Source organism: Hyla sarda, chromosome 3 (genome assembly GCF_029499605.1).
Source record: "Hyla sarda isolate aHylSar1 chromosome 3, aHylSar1.hap1, whole genome shotgun sequence".
NCBI lineage: Eukaryota > Metazoa > Chordata > Amphibia > Anura > Hylidae > Hyla > Hyla sarda.
This window is the reverse complement of record NC_079191.1, coordinates 256,537,524-256,545,345: the sequence shown is the minus strand read 5'-3', so window position 1 is coordinate 256,545,345 and position 7,822 is coordinate 256,537,524.

The window sequence follows — 7,822 nt, the reverse complement described above, 5'->3', positions numbered from 1 at the left end:
GCACTAATTTGATTGAGGATCAGGTTTTAGTTTTAGCTTTCACTTTGCAGTGGTCACGGATTTATGATGTGGGAATGTCATACATAGGCAAAAAAAAAAACGCAAACCCCTTCAACAAGTCTAAAGTCAACTCAAGGTCTGACCTGGCTTACAAAGCTGACTGTGCTAAGCACTTTAAAGGGAACCAATCAGTAGATTTTAGCATATATAGCATTTAACAAGGCCTTAAATAACCATCCCTGGGGGATGTTTTTGCCGCCAGGGATGGAGAAGATATTAAGTTATAAAGTCCCCCCCAGCCGCCCCGCAAGTAGTGCCCTAGGCGGGGACTTCTACTTACCAGCACCCGTTGGCACCCTTTGGTCATCACTTGGTCTTGATTGACGGCTTGCGTCATTGCTCTGCTCTGCCTGCTTATGCAAGCCATCAATCAAGCCATTGGGTCGGAGATATGGTTGGAGCAATGGGGAGCAATGGGGGCTAGTAAGTTGAAGTCCCCGCCCAGAGGACTACTTGCGGGGCGGCCGGGAAAGACTTTATAACTTAATATCTTCACCATCCCTGGGGGAAAAAACATCCTCTGGGGATGGTGAGTATAACGATTTTTAGCATATATAACGTGTTGTTAAGCATTAGATATGCTAAAATCTACTGATTGGTTCCCTCTAAAAAGTCACAAAAAAACTCAACTGAGACTTTTGTGTTTTGATTATGTGCTCCAAATGTACCTCCCCTTGTGTTTGTATAATAAATGAGTAGCACATAAGCAAAACTGAAGCAAACAATATATATAAATGCCTTCAGAACATGATAGAAACTGCGCACAAAACTGCAATAGAAGAGAATGAACTATCACAAAGGAGAATCTATCAAAGCTGTCAATAAATATACTGTAACATTTGAGGCCTGGCAAGTCATATTCTTGATGTTCCTGAAAACTATTTCATGTATGGAATCATTGTTTAGTACTGGATGCAATAAACATGTAATTTAATTCATAGTAATTTAATAGTAAAAGGAAGCTATGATATGGCTACAAAACGGACATAGCAGCCACATTCACTATTACTACACTAATGCCAGCACTTTTCATCACACATGAAATTATATGTTTTTTCCCTGTAAAACAATTTAATAAAAAAAAGCCCCACAGAATAGGAATATCACCCCTGAGCAGAACATGAAAGACAAACCAACGTGCATGTTTTCCTGCTCATAAGCTGAATTTTTATTACAACTTGAGATATTCTCTCAAGAGGCTGAAAACATCAAACATGAAAATAGGAGCGTCAACATCATGATTTTTCCATTATAAACAGTCCTGCGTGGTCTTTTTTCCAATTTCCCAATGGTTTTTTTGTGTTCCTAGCAGACTCCAGCAGAAACGCTATCTGCTTCATTGTTTGTTATATTTTATATACAAAATACCCTTCAGAAAAGAAATTTAGTCAGTCTACAACTAACAAAATACATATTTAGGAACTTGTTCTTGCAAAATAGGGGCAATTTTACAGCATGACTAATATAATTTAAAACCGAAAAATCTTATGGTTTTATTTGAAAAGCAAGTATGCCTCAGAAGTGAAATAAGAAAATATATGTATGAAAAGTTTTGCACCACAAGGTTGGTGTTTATGGTTGGGATCAGATGGATAGAAATGTATGGGCTTCCCATTTTATATCATATTACTCCCCTATTTTGATGTGGTCCATGTCTTAGTAAGCACCTATTCAATGTATATATTTTTAACTACAAGCTGTGAGACTGGAGCAGAGAGATAATGTAGGGTATGTGTCTCAAAAACAATGGGGTATTAAAGGGGTATTCCAGGAAAAAACTTTTTTTTTATATATCAACTGGCTCCAGAAAGTTAAACAGTTTTGTAAATTACTTCTATAAAAAAATATTAATCCTTTCAGTACTTATGAGCTTCTGAACTTAAAGTTGTTCTTTTCCGTCTAAGTCCTCTCTGATGACACCTGTCTCAGGAAACGCCCAGTTTAGAAGCAAATCCCCATAGCAAACCTATTCTAAACTGTGCGTTTCCCGAGACAGGCGTCATCAGAGAGCACTTAGACAGAAAAGAACAACCTTAACTTCAGAAGGTCATAAGTACTAAAAGGATTAAGATTTTTTAATAGAAGAAATTTACAAATCTGTTTAACTTTCTGGAGCCAGTTGATATATAAAAAAAGTTTTTTCCTGGAATATCCCTTTAACCCCTTAAGGACCCAGCCAATTTTCACTGTAGGACACGGCCATTTTTTTGCACATCTGACCACTGTCAATTTAAACATTAATAACTCTGGGATGCTTTTACCTTTCATTCTGATTCCGGGATAGTTTTTTCGTGACATATTCTACTTTATGTCAGTGGTAAAATTTTGTCGATACTTGCATCATTTCTTGGTGAAAAATTCCCAAATTTGATGAAAAAAAATTAAAAATGTAGCATTTATTAAACTTTGAAGCTCTCTGCTTATAAGGAAAATTAATATTCCAAATAAATTATATATTGATTCACATATACAATATGTCTACTTTATGTTTCCATCATAAAGTCAGCATGTTTTTACTTTTGAAAGACATCACAGGGCTTCAAAGTATAGCAGCAATTTTCCGATTTTTCACAAAATTTTCAAAATCGAAATTTTTCACGGATCAGTTCTGTTTTGAAGTGGATTTGAAGGGCCTTCTTATTAGAAATACCCCACAAATTACCCCCTTATAAAAACTGCACCCCTCAAAGTAGTCAAAATGACTTTCAAAAGGTTTGTTAACCCTTTAGGTGTTTCACAGGAATAGCAGCAAATTGAAGGAGAAAATTCAAAATCTTCATTTTTTACACTGGCATGTTCTTGTAGACCCAGTTATTGAATTTTTACAAAGGGTAAAAGGAGAGAAATCTTCCTAAAATGTATAGCCCAATTTCTCTAGAGTAAGAAAATACCTCATATGTGTATGTCAAGTGTTCGGCAGGCGCAGTAGAGGGCTCAAAAGGGAAGGAGCGACAGTGGGATTTTGGAGAGTGAGTTTTGTCACATTTAGCTTTTGAAAAGCAAAACTTGCTGAAATGGTTTTTGGGGGGCATGTCGCATTTAGGTAGCCACTATGGTTCCAGGACAGCAAAAAAAAACACATTTCATACTATTTTGGAAACTACACCCCTCAAGGCACGTAACAAGGGGTCCAGTGAGCCTTAACACCACACAGGTGTTTGATGACTTTTCGTGAAAGTTGGATGTCTAAATGATTTTTTTTTCCACTAAAATGCTAGTTTTCCCTCAAATAAATTTTTTTTACAAGAGGTAATAGGCCAAAATGCCCCCCAAAATTTGAAACCCCATCTCTTCTGAGTATGGAAATACCCCATGTGTGGACGTCAAGTGCTCTGCTGGCGTACTACAATGCTCAGAAGAGAAGGAGCACCATTGAGCTTTTGGGAAAAACATTGTTTGGAATGGAAGTCAGGAGCCATGTGCGTTTACAAAGCCCCCCGTGGTGCCAGAACAGTGGACCCCCCACATGTGACCCTATTTTGGAAACTACACCCCTCACAGAATTTAATAAGGGGTGCAGTGAGTATTTACACCCCACTGGCGTTTGATAGATCTTTGGAACAGTGGGCTGTGCAAATGAAAAATTACATTTTTCATTTTCACGGACCCCTGTTCCAAAAATCTACCAGACACCTGTGGGGCGTAAATGCTCAGTGTACCCCTTATTACATTACGTGAGGGGTGTAGTTTCCGAAATGGGATCACATGTGGGTATTTATTTTTTTGCGTTTATGTCAGAACCGCTGTAAAATCGGCCACCCCTGTGCAAATCACCAATTTAGGCCTCAAATGTACATGGTGCGCTCTCACTCCTGAGCCTTGTTGTGCGCCCGCAGAGCATTTTACGCCCACATATGGGGTATTTCTGTACTCAGGAGAAATTGCGCTACAAATTTTGGGGGTCTTTTTTTTCCTTTTAACGCTTGTAAAAATAAAAAGTATGGAACAACACCAGCATGTTAGTGTAAACATGTTTATTTTTTTACACTAACAAGCTGGTGTAGACCCCAACTTTTCCTTTTCATTAGGGGTAAAAGGAGAAAAAGCCCCCAAAAATTTGTAGTGCAATTTCTCCCGAGTACGGAAATACCCCATATGTGGCCCTAAACTGTTTCCTTGAAATACGACAGGGCTCCAAAGTGAGAGAGCTCCATGGGCATTTGAGGACTAAATTAGGGATTGCATAGGGGTGGACATAGGGGTATTCTACACCAGTGATTCCCAAACAGGGTGCCTCCAGCTGTTGCTAAATACCCAGCATGCCTGGACAGTCAGTGGCGGTCCGGAAATGCTGGGAGTTGTTGTTTTGCAACAGCTGGAGGCTCTGTTTTGAAAACACTGCCATACAATGCGTTTTTCATTTTTATTGGGGGGGACAGTGTAAGGGGTGTATATGTAGTGTTTTACTCTTTATTATGTGTTAGTGTAGTGTTTTTAGGGTACATTCGCACTGGCGTGTTACGGTGAGTTTCCCGCTAGGAGTTTGCGCTGCGGTGAAAACTTGAAGCAGGAAACTTACTGTAAACCTGCTTGTGTGAATGTACACTGTACGTTCCCATGGGGGGGGCAAACCTCCAGCTGTTTCAAAACTACAACTCCCAGCATGTACTGACAGACCGTGCATGCTGGGAGTTGTACTTTTGCAACAGCTGGAGACACACTGGTTGGAAAACCTTCAGTTAGGTTCTGTTACCTAACTCAGTATTTTCCAACCGGTCTGCCTCCAGCTGTTGCAAAACTACAACTCCCAGCATGTACTGATCGCCGAAGGGCATGCTGGGAGATGTTGTTATGCAAGATCTTGCAAAACTACAACTCCCAGCATGCCCAAACAACTGTTTGCTGTCTGGGCATGCTGGGATTTGCAGTTTTGCAACATCTGGAGGGCTATAGTTTTAGAGAACACTGCAAAGTGATCTCCAAACTGTGGTCCTCCAGCAGTTGCAAAACTACAAATCCCAGCATGCCCAGACAGTAAACAGCTGTCTGGGCATGCTGGGAGTTGTAGTTTTGCAACATCTGGAGGGCTATAGTTAGAGAACACTGTATAGTGGTCTCAAACTGTACCCTCCAGATGTTGCTAGGCATCTCACCGGCTTCCGTCGGATCTAGCCGCACGTCATTGCCGCCCGCCGATCTGCTTCGCCCGCAGCCTCCGTCGCCCGCCTGGATGGGTAAGTGGATCTTCGGCGCCAGTCCCCGTCGTTTCCCCGTCCTGCCCCGCCTATTGTGGGTGGGCAGGACGGGGATAATGAAAGTTAACCCCCCGCCCCCATCTGCTATTGGTGGTCGCGTCTAGACCACCAATAGCAAGGATAGGAGGGGTGGCACCCCTGCCAACTCACTCCTATCGCTTCAGGGGGATCCTGGGTGTCTTAGACAATCGCGATCCCCCTTATATTCTGGGTCACCAGGTCACTATAGATCCGTAATGACCCGGAATCGCGCAAATCGCAAGTGTGAATTCACTTGCGATTTGCCGCGATCACCGACTAGGGGGGGTCTGATGACCCCCCCGGGCGTTTGCACGGGATGCCTGCTGAACGATTTCCGCAGGCATCCCGGTCCGATCCCCTCCCGGAGCGCGGCAGGGGCTGGAATTCTCCATGACGTACGCGTACGTCATGGGTCCTTAAGTACCAGGGTATAATGACGTACGCGTATGCCAAGGGTCCTTAAGGGGTTAAGAATAGACCTTCTCTTTTTCCTATAAAGCTAATTTTCTTCTAGCCTTCCATTTCTGAATAGTCCTCAAATTTTTGTCTGGTGTAATAAAAAACTTGCTCTTAATCTTTTACTCAGCGAACTGTAAGTATCCCTCCTTGATCATCTAAAAAGACAAGAGGCATGAAATTCTGCAACACTTGAAAATACGCAGCCGTAAAGCTTGTGTTTATGTGTTATTGTGTGCAGATAGTGGGGTAGTTACACATTGCATGCTTATTTTATTTCCTTTTTATTAACCTAAATTGGCAGATGAAAACTGAAATCTGGTAACAGATTGTGTGGATTTGTTTAATTTAACTATTTGATCACAATGTTTAGATAGTATGTTTTTTTAATAACTTTATCCTATCGATCCGGATCACAAACAGTATCAGACATCAAGCTTGTCAAATTCTATGCTGTATTAGCATGTCTTGTGAATACAGCCCTTACTGACCTTTTAACATTAGGAATTTCCCAAGAAAAACATTAATAGCATATCAATTAATAATATTATAGGTGTGGCAACGATCCCAAGTGTATGTAGTCAGTTTCTTTTAAAGTTTTTAACAAAAAAACGGAAACAAGTGGAACACCACAGGTAACCTCAATTCTTTAATGTCTTGAGGATGAAGGGCATACCTGTATGCCCTTGTCCTGCTACCCCTCTATGACGAGCGGGTGATGGCCGGGACCCGCGGCTAATGCCGGACATCACCGATCACGGTGATGCCCAGCATTAACCTCTTAGATGCCGCAATCAAAGTTGATTGTAGCATCTAAAATATTAAAAAACACTTCCTGGCAGCTCAGCGGTGCTGATTGGGACCACCGTGGTTTCACTGCGGTGTCCTGATCAGCATGATCTGATGCTCCAGCCAGCCATGGCAGGCTGGAGCAGCAGAGCATGGATGACACTGATCTATGCTATGGCATAGCATTGAACAGTGTATGAAATCTGAAGATTGCATGTAATAGTCCCCTATGGGGAATATAAAATTGTGTAAAAAAAAGTTTATACGTTTTTAAAGTGATTTAACCCGTTCTCTAATAAAAGTTTGAAATACCCCCCTTTTCCCATTTAAAAAAAGAAAATATGTAAGCAAAAATAGACATAAAGATATGTGGTATTGCAGCGTGCGTAAATGTCCAAACTATAAAAATGTAACAATACTTTAACCATACGGTCAATGGCGTATACGTAAAAAAATAACAAAGTCCAGAATTGTGTCTTTTTGGACACTTTGTATACCCTAAAATTTTTTTTATAAAAAGTGAACTAAAAGTCCCATCAAAACAAAAATGTTACCGATGAAAACTACAGACAACTGCACAAAAAAAAAGAGCCTCACACATCTCCTTATACAGAAAAATTAAAAAGTTATAGGGGTCAGAAGAGGATATTTTTAAACATACTCATTTTCGTATAAAAAGTTATAATTTTTAACAGAAGTAAAACAAAATCAATCCTATATAAGTTGGATCTCATTTTTATCGAATGGACCTACAGAATAAAAATAAGAAGAATTGTGCATTAACTCTGTAAGATGCATATCCATTATTCAAATTTCACATGCTTTAATGCATTTATTTATGCAAATGATTTAGTTAGTGTTTTTTTTTTTTTTTTTTTTTATGAAACATATTTATCATGGTGGAAAATTTGGATTGAAATATATTTTTAACAATAACATTGTAATTTTCAATGTCATTTAACAAGTCCTCACTTTAATTTGAAATGAATCCATGTTTATACCTCAGTATCACTTTTTTTTTCCTCCAGTGTAAACTTATTATTTTTGTAATATTACAAACCCCAATAAAAACATGTTTGAAAAAATCTAATATTTGTTAAAGCTTGCAGCTTTTCAAATCTGAAATTCTTAGCTTCTAAAAATCGCTATAATACCACACACACAAATATAGAATTAAGATTTATCATATATTTTTCATACTATATGTAAGATTTTTCATTTATTTGTATAGGAAGTTATGAGATTTATATGTTTCATAGCAATTCTAAAGAAAATTTCCAATAAGACCAATTCATTTCTGA